Genomic DNA, 13,169 nt, shown 5'->3' with positions numbered 1-13,169 from the left:
TACTGGGCTAGATGGACCCTTGATCTGACCCAGTAGGGCCATTCTTATGTTCTTATGTTATGAACTTATCATTGTCAGGGTTGAGGATTCACTAATAGGTCTGTGTGATTATTTCCGTAAGCAACATGAGATTGTATGTGTGCTTCATTATGGGACGACCTAAGATTTATAAACTGGAGCAGTGTTTGAAGAAGTCATTCGCTCAGGAGCACTTTAAGGAAAGATAGATTGAAGGCAGAAAGCAGGCCTGGGGACTTTTAAATCTTTAAATCATTTTCCTGTCTTCTTTTATATAAGAAAGGGGTTTATATTTTACAATTTGCATGTACTCCAGACTTTAAAATAACTTGGTTTTTTGCCTTATTGAGCAAACTAGAAAGATATAAGCTAGATATGTTGGCTGTTTAAGAGACTACATTCACAATTGTTTGTAGTCACAACATCTGTGAGCATGAACATACGTGGTCCTAGTGACATAAAAATCCTTGCCTGGCACATTTAATAGTCTCCAAACCATGAATCTGCTGTAGTGGGTTTAGGGGCTGAATTTACTATATCACCATTATATTCATTTGTATCTTTGTACAAATACAAGTGTATGTAGCTGTGCAGGCCGGCATCAAACCATTTGTAATTTACATAGATATTTTCCTTAATGTAACTGTTTTAACTAAAAGCTAAAAAAAAAAATAAATAAATAAAGACAAAGAAAAGAGAGAGAGTTCAGCCATTCTGACTCAAACACCCAGAATGGAAAATTTCAGCCCAAACAGTTTAATTTCAGCAAACTAATAAGTATCTGAAAACAGAGTCTTTTAATGGAAAATATTAAACAACCTGTACTACCTGCATTGCCTACAACATATACTGCAGGATATATAATCTGTAGCGGGAAGTCTGTATGTAAATAACAGTGAATGTATATCTTGACTTTAGTAACTCTTTTGATATGGTCTTGCATCTCCTTCTCATAAACAAACTAGGGAAATGCAGCCTAGCTGGAACTACAATAAGATGGACGCTTAAGTGGTTGGAAAACCATTCCCAGAGAGTAGTTATCAGTGGTTCACAGACATACTAGAAGGGCATTACAAGTGGGGTCCTGCAGGGATCAGTTCTGGGTCCGGTTCTGTTCAATATCTTCATCAATGATTATGATTATGATAATGGCCTAGAGAGTACAGTTATAAAGTTTGTGGACGATACCAAGCTGGGACGAGTTGCCCCTCCTGCTCTTCTTTAGAAACATCACACCTGCCTTTCCCTTTCCAAATCCCAACCCACAAAGAACAGTCACACTAATGATAGGAGCACTTCCAAGTGGGTAAGTTTGATGGATGTTATTCTTCTAGAATTCACTACACTTTTGCTTTCTATGGACGTTCTTGTGGAGGAAGACAAACAAACAGATGGTAGCATTTGGTGCAGGTGTACATGATCACACAATTGAGAATCAGTCTCCTCTTTTTCCAAACATGAAGGTCCCAGTGTATTGGCTGAAATTTTGTAAGATTAGCCTTTTTTTGCAGACCAAAAATTTTCCACTCAACATTTAAACTTGTGATGATGATCTAACTGAGAATTCTGAACCCTTATGGATTTTTCAGCCACTGATACTCAGAGAATTAATAGTTGTCTTTTAATATCCCAATGTATTTTGACTTGGTGGATTGGGTATAAAATATTTGGAGTGAAGTTTAAGACAAAATCTGTGCCAAGTAGACAATAACTCAGGGATAGGCAATTAGCAATAGAGAAATGAAATCAGCATGTTGGCCAGTTTGCTTATCAGATTCACATTGCAGTACTATAGCCATTGTTGTTGATCCAGTGGTATCTTTTTATGGGACCACTGTTTTACTGTACTGTATAGATATTTAACCCACATAAATGTTTAATTAACATGTTTTAAGTTTTAATAAGTTTTCAAAACTCATGGTATATATTGAGGATTTGCTTGATAGAATTAGACTTCTCTACTGCTGACAAAGATTGCTGGAAGAGCAATATCATGTGCTGTTGTGACTTTGCTATGATCCAGCTTGACATGGCTAATTTCTTCTCATATCTCTTTCTTTCAAGATTTTTCATTGCACTTCGATCAAAATTGTCAATGCATTTTAAATGTCTTCTGAGTGACAGAACAGTACCTCTGTGCTAGAGGTATTCCTGATCGTCAAGAGTATGTTTATGTTTAAATCTAGTCTGGTATTTGGAAATAATTCCATGATCAGCTACTCTGACTACTTGTTCAAGAGCTAAAGTGGTATCTTGGGGCCAGGTTCTTAGCGAGTATAAATTGGCATAGATCTACTGATTTAACTAGCAGAGGCTCGGCCCCCTAGTTTAATATTAACTTGCCTTTTTTCCTAGGCATATTTTATATGCAAATTATTTATATACATTATAAAAATATTGTATAGTATACCAGGGCTAGCAGCACTGCTGTGCTCTTTCTGGTCTCTCTGAATGCACCTTTCAGGTATTAGGCCTCTTGCCCTTAAATCTCTCAACATGGAATCTCATGATTCTTCTGCTCTTACACTGGGATATGGCTCCACCACACCGCCTATCCCAAATGCTTATTAACTTGCACATCCCACTGGGCTTCAGACACCTGTGTTCCCTACTTTTGGGAACCTCAGGTGATTTTGGCCAACAGCCTTCTTAAAACAAAGTGTTTTTATTTAGCAGGTGGGATAAAGCATGAGAGCAAACAAGATTTTAACACAACCACAAACAGCCTGCATGAATAGTTAGTCTCATCTAATCTTACACTTCTCTGCAAGTTTAGACAGACAGGCTTTCCCCTTAAGTTTTAGGAAAAGATCAGAACAGCATACATTCCCCTAGCCAACCCATATCCTTCACTGAGGACATGTCTTTACTGCAGAGTTTTCTCAGGTGACCACCACCAGGGTCTGAGCACTGAGATTAGCCTAGCCTAAGAGTGAGAAGCCACACTGCAAAGCCCTACCCAAGTTACTGCATCCTCCCTGGTGCTGCATTCATCTGTGTGTGTTGCTAGGACTTCTAGAGGCATATCTCATGGCTATTTCTACAGCAGTAAGATAAGCTGCTCCATGAGTCTTTCCCAGTGAATTCTGGGAGAAGTTGTCTGTCTTTTTGGGCACATGGGCAGGGTGGGCGGGATTGTCAGAAGACATTGGAGGGCTATCAGCATTCAAGTAATTTAGTCTGCCCCCTCATTGCAAAGTGAATGGGTTACCAACCTGGGTTAAATCAGCTCTTGACTGCTAACTTGGCTTGAAACTACCACCACATCCAGTGAGAGATTTCTGTTTATGGATGGGAGGGGAGCTAGGGGCAACACCCAAGGGAAGACCCTCGGTTAACACTGCAGTGAAGACAAACCTTGAATGGCTCTCACTGTATCCCACCTTATTCAGACTGTTTTGATACTCCCCAGAAACAGGGGTACAATCATTAATGCTACTCATTTTGGCATTGTGTCTCAAGGATCCTTAAGCATAAGTTGTTCAATGACTTTTAGAAAGGACCTTTTTCCCTTCTGCTACCCAGACAGACACTAAGAGTGAAATGTGCAATCCCACATTTGTCATAGTGCCAGGCTTAGAGAGTGATTCATTTTGACATTTTTGTACTTGTGCCATTTTACCACAAGGGGGCACTTTTTCTGCAGAATTAAAGCTACCCCATCTGCCAAGGAATAAATTATGCTGGCTGAAAGTATGTGTGTGTTTGAAGGAACTCTCCCAAAGGACTAAAATCCTGGGAATAACTTTAAAGACAGCTTTCATCTACCCACAAATATCATTACCTGTGACTTATTTGAAATTCATTTTGAATGTCTCTTAGTTGCACAAGAGTTTGTTGTATTTATCCATGACTTGGCCTGTCAGCATATTTCTGGATTGGGTGGGATTCATAGTCATTCCACTCATGTTACAAGACCCAAGAATTTCTCTCCTCTCCTGGCTCAAATATTTGGATGTCCATGGTTTAGTTAACTCAAAGTCATCATATCTCATAGTTCAAAATAATCGGTTGAACTTTGTAAGGCATCTATGCAGCTCATGGTAATGTACTCCATTTGGTCTGGCATAGTTTTGTAAATAACATTCATGGAAAACACTAGGTGGCAATCTACATAATGCATCATAAGTATTACATTCCTATGGTTTGTGAAGCGGTAAATAAACTTGTGATTTAGACCCTGATCCTACAAGCTGCTCTGCACATGGGCTATCCCTCTGTGCATACAGCCCATTTGCTCCATGAGTGGAGAGAGATCCTCCTATGAGGAGCAACTTTCAGGAGTGGAAGCCTCAAATTGTAAGCTTTCTGTGGCAGGAACCGTCTTATAATGTGTTTATGCAGGATCTAGCACATCCTGTTTGATGCCCGGAGGTTCTACTATAACACAAATTAATAAATAACAATAAATGTTTCCTTGTCTTTTTATTGTTTGTCTTGGTAAGATGTGCACTTGAGCAACATTAACTGTTAAAGCTAATGACGTTTTTGTTTGGAGGCGTCTATTATGCAGACAGAATAGGCTTGTTAATCACTTTGTTCCTTCATTTTAAGCCCTACTTAAAAACACATAGCCATAAATAATCCAGAAGAGCCCATTTAAATATGTAATAAAATCCCAGTTCTTATACATATGTCCCCAGGTACCGATGGAATTTAATTTGTAGGATCATCTACATAAATTAGCTCCCAAAACTTCTCTAGTTCTTCCCAGTTAAATATTATAAATTAAGAAAGCACTTTGTATTATGAAAGAGGACAGTGATCACAGAATTTCTTCCCCGTCACATTCTGTCTTTAGCGCAAGGGAAAATGTCTGTGAGCAGAACTTTAATAGATAAATATAGATAAGAACTTAATATCGTTAATCAGTATCTACAAGAACAACACAGTCAACATGGAGTATGTCGGTTCTTTCACAATGAAAGCATGAGAAATGTCTGGGCTCTGTCTTGGACGTGTGCAAAAGATACGAAGGACTGAGTCTATCTCTACACTTAAACTGATATAAACTGGCAAAGGTAACAGCTGCACTCTGACTGGTCTCTGCAGGTCATACCAAAACAGCTGTGGCCTCCCTAGATAACTTTACATGTCCAGTGCAAAGAGAAAGAGGGAAAGGAAACCTAAACAACAACCGAGTAACTATTAAGTAGCTCTAATCTGTATACAACATCATGATAATGGTCCTCATCCAGCTTCCACTGAAGTTAATGCAAAGACTCCTATTCACTTCTATGGCTCTGTAAGATTTCCAGAGTACTGTTCAGATGGACAGTAAATGTGAGTGGTGCTTCTGAAGCTTCTCATACAACCTCAATTCCATTATTCCATAGGAAGGTTTCTCACTAGAGACTCCAATTGTTTGAAACAACAAAACCATGCATCGTTGTTCTTTTCATAATGGAGATCAGACTGAATAGTACCTGTGGTCCGAAATGGAGAGGCTTCAGGTAGTTGTTAGCCAAGAGACTACTATTAGTAGAATGCGAAGAAAAATGATTGTTAGAGTTATTAGAAAAAAAGAATGGATAGTGTTATATAATATAAAGAGAAGAAAAGATTGTGATCTATCTTTGGCTTCCTTTGCCCCCCCACCGCCTAAAAATACTTGAATTTAAGAAGTGAATATTGTTTCAAATTGTAAGAGTGCAATTTCTTAGTTATTATATTCTTGGTTTACAAAGAGCTTTATGAGCTATGACTCTTGATATTTAGAAAGTTGGTCTCAATAAAACTTATTTCCCGCAACCTACCAAGCCCAAATATGGGAACACAATGGGCCACAACAGTCCAAAACTGGCAACACAAATAAATGATTGTTGCAGGAAATTTAAAAATCCTGAATTGTAAATAACTCCCTTCCTAACCTCAATTTTGAGATTCTTTATTCCTGACGGAAAATCATTTTCCATAATACAAGTGAGGGGATGCCAAATATGTATAGAACAGAGGAAATTTTGGGATTTAAGTGAGTGACTTCTCACAAAATGGACATTGGACAGGTATGATAAAAGCATGATGGTAAAGTCAACACAATTATCATTATTTGGCCTTTTGTTGGTGTACGTATTGGTTTAAACTAAACCATGTGTTGAAATTTTAAAGATGTAATATTTAATGTGTGTCTCCATACCGGTGAATTAGCTATTACTTTCCTCTTCGCTTGTTGAGACATTTTAGTATTTAAAAATACAAAATTCCTTGAGAATACAATAAGCTATGTTGTAAAACTGTCCAAACCTGACTCTCCACCCACTTTTAGCAGTGTCCAATCAGAATAGTAGTCCTATTGAATTCAAGAGGACGACCTACCAGGCATATAGTTAAGCATATGCTTTGCAGGACTACGGTCTTACAGGCCTAAATTAAGACACAAAAATGCAGAAAATTGCACCCCTTATTATTGGCTCCTGCACAGATGTAAGTCAGTGTCTAAAAGTTAGGCCTAAGAGAGCTGACTATATGTAGATTAGCTAAAAACAACAACTAACAAGGGGCAGAATAACAGATTACTTTTGATCATAGGGTATTAACACCAAGAATCTTAAAGTGACTAGTTAGGGTGGTGCATAGATTTGTGAGAAGAACCTGGATAAAATTAAGGAAGTGAAAATGTAAATGATCAGAAAAGCTTCCTGATTTAGATGAATTAGGCAACAGAACAATCTCTCAGGGCAAGTGGTAGAACACTCATTACATGAGACCTTTAAAATTAGGCTGCACAAATCACTAGAAAAGAGCCAGACTGTAGGGAACAATCTTGCAGTGGGAAGGGAGGGACTGGATGATCAAATATGTATTTCCCATATTTAAAATCTATACCATTACCATTGCCATCCTAAATGCACAGAAGAATTTAGCTCAAGGTCACTTCTACATTAAGTCCTAAATCGGTTCATTGAATCTCAAGATACCAATATTAATATTTTTATGTAATGTTGTTGTAGCTATGTTGGTCCCAGGATATTAGACAGACAAGGTGGGAGAGGTAATATCTTTTATTAGACCAACTTCTGTTGGCGAGAGAAACGAGCTTACAAGGGCTCTGTGTGAGCTCAAAAGCTTGTCTCTCTCACCAACACAGGACAGTCCAATAAAAGATATTACCTCACCCACCTTGTCTCTCTAATATTAATATCAGTGAGTTTGCTGTGAAATCACTACAATTCTATCAACATAATGGCTAGCAACGGATCAGTCAATGTGATATGGGAACCAGTTTCTTTCTTGCACTGATGTATATTTTTCACATGAAAAGGTAACGAAGGAAATCATCTTAAGATCAGATCTATTACTGTATGTTTCTAAGACAATTTGCAAGGGATGCTATGTGAAGGGTACAGAGATATCCCAGGTACTACTTCTCTTACAGAATGCAAGTTTTATATATTATATTTAAACTGCAGTTGCATTACAATGCCCCCTTCAGAACAAGAGCCAAGCACCTCATCCTTGAGAGCATACTACGTTCCAACTACTCTCCATTCACTGATCGATTGAAAATACCAAAGTTGGCACTAACCTTCATATTTGTTGCTTAAAATGGCCATCTAAAAGGGGAAGACTGGTCAAAGTGAAAATATAAAATATCCTGAGCCTTTACCAAGGTAGAAATGAATTGGATCTTTCTTTGAGGGTCTGAAAAGATGTTAATATTTTTTTTATTATTTGCTCTTTTATTTGGTTCCTGGAAATAGAAGTTAAATCACCACACTATAACTAGAAAGTGCTGCACTATCCAAACTAATGCCAAGAGTTAGTAGAAGTCTTAGAAAAACAAAACAACCACCTCACTTGAGATTGCTGGCCCGATTTCTACAATAGATAAATACTTCAGATAAACTTCTGAACTTTTTGGAGAGGGAGAACTTACTGGAATTCAATAGCTGAACCTTTTAAGATAAACTGGTTAGTGCTGGGTGTATCTATAACCACTGAGTAAGGGTGACAAAAATCAATGATTACCAAAGGGGCTGTATTTGGCTCACAGTGAAACTGCCTAATTGAAAACTTTTTTCAAACAGGACATTTTAAAGCAAGGTGGACAAAGTTGTGCATGATAGGATTAATCTAGATAGAGACCAGACAGACAGACAGTAAAGGTATGCACAAAAGGCTTGGAAAAGGGTAAATTTGACTGACATAAATAGTATTAAGAAGTTTTTAATTTGTTAGAAAATGCAATGGATGGTGGGCAAGTTACTTAGCCATGACAAAGCATTTGGAGAATATCCGTTATTGAAGGAATGACGATTTATCAGTTGGTCAGTAATTGAGTAGGAAGAGAATTTGATTAGCCAATCAATAATTTACTGCCTATGCTGTCCATAAAACATTTCATTGTTGGTTCCTAAATGAATTTTGAAATTGCTCATGTTAATTAAATATGTTTTATGCAGTTTTGTGTAAAATTATAATTTCCCCTTTCTTTTAACAAACTGAACTCTGTTTTAAGGGAAAGTGCTAAGTTATACAAATAGATGGAGCAAATGGCCCATATGGGATATGAACTATTTTCCCGCAAAATAAGTCTTAGAAAGCTATAAATATGGACGCTTAGAATTACTGCAGAATCTTACGGCAATACAATAATAAAAACCTTTGCAAGTACATTTTAAATGCACCATGAATTCAATTAGAAAGAAAAGTGACTACAACATGTTAAAAGTGAAAGAAATGTGCGAAGTCCTTCCTGATGGGTTGCGCTAGTATCTTTCATGATATCTATTATTCTAGAAAATTTGAAAAGAATTTTAAACAGAAATGTAGGTGTCTCCCTTTTCGGTGTGCTGGCTTCTATGAATCACCTCTTCAGATATAACTTTCCCTATGCATTGTATAGGGAACCCAGTCACCTAGTTTGAGGCTGAAAATTCAGCTACATATGGAGGGTGCCTAAAAGTTAGGCATTCCAATGCTTAGCACTGCAAAACCTAAATCCGCCTTGTAAATCTAGCCCTAAACTTATCTTCAGTTTTTTACATCTTTTCAAACAAATTACCCTTTGGCATGAAAATACTTAGGCTTCTCAGAACAGTTTTTGGGGACTTAAGCTAGTCTGTGACTGAATGCTAGCAAATGTAAGTGGAGAGAAACATACATTCTTGTACCAGAAGCTCCCACAGTAATGGAAGTGCAGGATTTTAAATGAAGTAGGCCTACACAAAGCAAGATAGAAAAGTTTGATTTTCTTTGATTAATACTACCCAATTCAGCTTCAGTGACAAAGATCAGTGCTTTACATATTATTTTGAACACTGTTCTATGTGCAAAGTTTAGTCCAAAGCAGTTCAACAAAGTAGATTAATCACAGAAGAGAACTGAGAACTATGTTTTCTGAAGTAACGTTCTCTCTCATTCAATATTTAGGATGAAAACAGCATCAAATTAAAAAGCCTTTCCCCACAAACAAAAAAGACAAACAGCTTATCTGCTTTACTGAAATAATATGGCAGGTAGGATGTATTAGCATTGAAAAGACAGCTAATGCAATGCCTTCAAGAATATTCTACATAATACATGTCTAATGCATGTATGACATGATTATATAGTATCTTCAGACAGCTTTGTCAAGAACAGACTCAGTAAGAAGCAGACAGAGAAGAGGATATTTCCAGAGCTAGGCTTACAGTTTCTCTGTCAAACACAGTTCAGACGGAAACCTGTGTGGTATTGAAGGGCACCACATTTACTGTGATTTGACTCAGACTTAGAATTTATCATTTAACCCAGGTACAGTAGATATCCTAACTGTGATGTAGGAAAACATTTTCCTTTGCTTGTGTAGCCATTTCAGCTATCATCTTGTCTCTTTTCTCTGCTGCTCCATCTATATGGCTTTTCAGCTATATTAAAAAACATGCTCCTGCAAGGTTTTTGAATGCTAGTTTTAACACAGATTTGTCACATTCCCTGAAGCCGTACCAAACCATTTTAGAAACTTGTCAGGTGATAAATGAATTTAAACTGGGCTTAAGCGTGTTTTTATCAACACAACTGAAAGGGCCCAAATCATACTGCCTGACTCCCTGAAAGTCAGGGGATTGGTGTTAAAGAGGTTATCACAAAAGGTGTACAGAGGGATGAAGTGTCCTCTCAGAATTTTTTTTAAAAAGAACAAACATTAGGACAGCAAACTTTCAAGGGAGGAGTTCCCGTCCTAGAAGTGGGAGGAGGGGAGATTTTTCCTTTAATGTCTGTTCTAAATGGGTTTTTTTTTAAACTTACTTTTATTAGGCCAGGTCTGCCACTTACTTCAGTATATCTTATGTTGCTCAGGGGTGTGTCTAAGTGACCCCGCCAGTGACGTAAGTTTGAACAATCTAAGTGCCAGTGTGGACGGCGATGTGTCGAGGGGAGAGCTTCTCTCACTGACATAGTTACCACTTCTTGCAGAGGTGGATTTATTATGCCAAAGGGAGAGCTCTCTTCCATTGGCATAGAGCGTCTTCACCAGATGTGCTGCAGCTGTGCCAGTGTAGCTCTTCTAGTGTAGACTAGCCCCTAGATATTCTACTTCTATTCTACTTTCTTGCTTTTTTCATGGTGTGACGGTGTGTACCAACCCTACACTGGTCCACGGGGAGCGGACTAATCATTGTAGGCCTAGGTGGCCACACCTCTTTTCCCCTGCTGTGTATGCTCCAGGTGGAGAAGCCAGATAAAAGGATGCAGCCCAGCTCAGTTGGAGCGGGCAACAGAGGAGGAAGGACGTATGCTGCTGGTTCCTGTGACACTCCTGGTGGTTGAGGCCAAAGACCCAGACTGTGCTCCAGGAGGCTTGCTGATGACAGAGACTGCTGGGGAAGCCAAGCTGCCGCCTGCTGAGGAGGCTGCTGCCTGCTTTATGTCCCAGCCCAGAGGGACGTAACACCCATAGACTGTTTATTTTGCCCCACCTAAGGGCCAGAGACTGACTGATGTTTTGCCCTGCCCAGAGGGCTATTCCCTCCAGTCATATTGCCTGCCCCAGGGCTCTAAACTGCTTGTTTGTTTTGCCTGCCATGGAACCCACAGACTATTTGTCTAAGTGACACCATCAGGGAACCAGGACCCACTCAACCGGAACCACCCACTTAATGGGAAATCGCAACAATGGTATGACGGAGTGTACCAACCCTGCACTGGGCCCCAACTCAACACGCAGGGCCCCCGTCACACTTGGCATTGCTCCCAAATGGATCCCCTCCACATAGCCGAGGCTGGAGAAGGAGGCTTAACAAGTCTCCGTGGCCTGTGAAGAGGAGTTTATAGTACACAATATTGATCCAATACCCATCAACATCAAAGTCATCTTTTGTTTCCACAACAGATATAAGCATTGGCAAGGAAAAGAACAGAACATGTCACCTCCTATACCCCAAACAGGAACCAGGGACAGTGCTCTTAGAAGTCAATGGAAGGACACCTATTGACTTCAATGAATACTGAATCAGGGAATAGGATTACATTTCTATGCAAACGGGATTGATGACTGATGTACTCTAAATCTGATCCAAAGTTCATTTTAGTCAATGGGAGTCTTTTCATTAACTTCAGTGGGCTTTTTGCCATTGTCCTTAGGGAACTCATCCCCCTAAGTTCTCAGAAAAAAATAGAAGGCTAGATCAAGTGGCTGACACAAAAGTGTTCTCACTCCAGAAACCCATCCCTGGAGCAAAGAGAAGAGACGGCAAAGCTTCAAGAACTGCAAATTTGCCAAACATTGTTGTCAACTGGCGGAAGCTGAACAGGAGCAGGTGCTCCCCCCATTAAGTTATCCACTGTCCAAACCAAAAGAGCATTTGAGACCTCTGAAATGTTTTATGGGGTTATCTGCTCTCAAAATACAACTTTAAAATATAGTGTGATAAAACTTTCACTTGCTAGTTTGGACTGTTGCTCTGCACCTAAGATTATATATTTATTTTCAAAAGTTGTCTAAGTATTATAGATGACAAACCTGCTCTTCACCACAGTTCAAAAGATGGATGCAAACTCGTAGGAAAAATTCTCCCCGGCTCCACCCCACAAGACAAAGCTTATTTCTTGCATGTATACTGAAAGCAAGGCTACATTTCCTCAAGCAGGGATTTAAAAAGAAAAAAATCAGGACATTAGATAATGGTTCATAGTCAAGGACAGGGGAAACATTAATCATCACATCCTTAACTCCAACAGCATATAAACTTTCAAGGATGATCAGTCAATGGTCAGCAGTTACGTATTACTTGGAAATCAGATTTGAACATAGTACATCCTGAACTTCTGGCTAGGAAATGAGGTGTACAGATGTTAGAGAGTCATTTGCAAGGAGTCCAACTGTGCAACTTTTATTCACATGAGGTAGTACTCACTCACGTGAATAACCACATTGACCTCACTGCAATCACGGGAATGAGTAAGTAATATTCAGTGTGAGCAATGGTTGTAGAAATGGGTGTGAGAAAAGCTGATGTCTTTCTAAACAGGGAGACTGAAGGAAGGATCCTTTTGTTTCATGGTTAAATTAAAAATGTGGTCACAGGGAAGTATCTGGTAGGGTTCATCCCACTCTCTGAATATTGCTAACCCACCCCATTCCAGGATAACTCACTCAGGGTTCTTGGAATTGCCATTCGTTCCACTGCTGTTTCTAGTGAGCTCTCTGCAAACCCAGGTGAACTGATGTGAAGGTATATAAAACCTTGAGCCTCAACTATTAATTAACAGCAAAACTGACTATGGGAAAAATAGATTCATTTGAACTTATCTTCAGGGCCTGTGAGCTTATGAGACTCTATTATGGCACACAAAAAATTACAAAACTGTTTTGAATAAGACTGGAAGACTTTGAACAGCTCTAGTCATTTCCCACCAGTCTGTGATGACTCACTTACCATCACCCTATGCACTATAAATGGCTGACATGGACTGTCTGTCTGTGATGATGTACCCTCAGTCGTACCCATCTCCACATTCCTAAAATAATCAATGTACACTGTTTTGATCATGCACAAAGACACTCTGTACAAGCTGACTTTCAAAAAAGACTGACCACACAAATTCCTCCCATGAACTCAAATTTGTTGTCATAGTGTATAAATATCCTTTGGAAGTCTTTTCACAATGGAATATTCTTTGCAAAATAAATTAGTAGAAAGCTAAGATGTCCAACAGCTACACAAACT

The sequence above is a fragment of the Lepidochelys olivacea genome (assembly GCF_965140295.1).
Source record: "Lepidochelys olivacea isolate rLepOli2 genome assembly, chromosome: 7".
Taxonomy (NCBI): domain Eukaryota; kingdom Metazoa; phylum Chordata; order Testudines; family Cheloniidae; genus Lepidochelys; species Lepidochelys olivacea.
Note: the sequence above shows the minus strand (reverse complement) of the source record.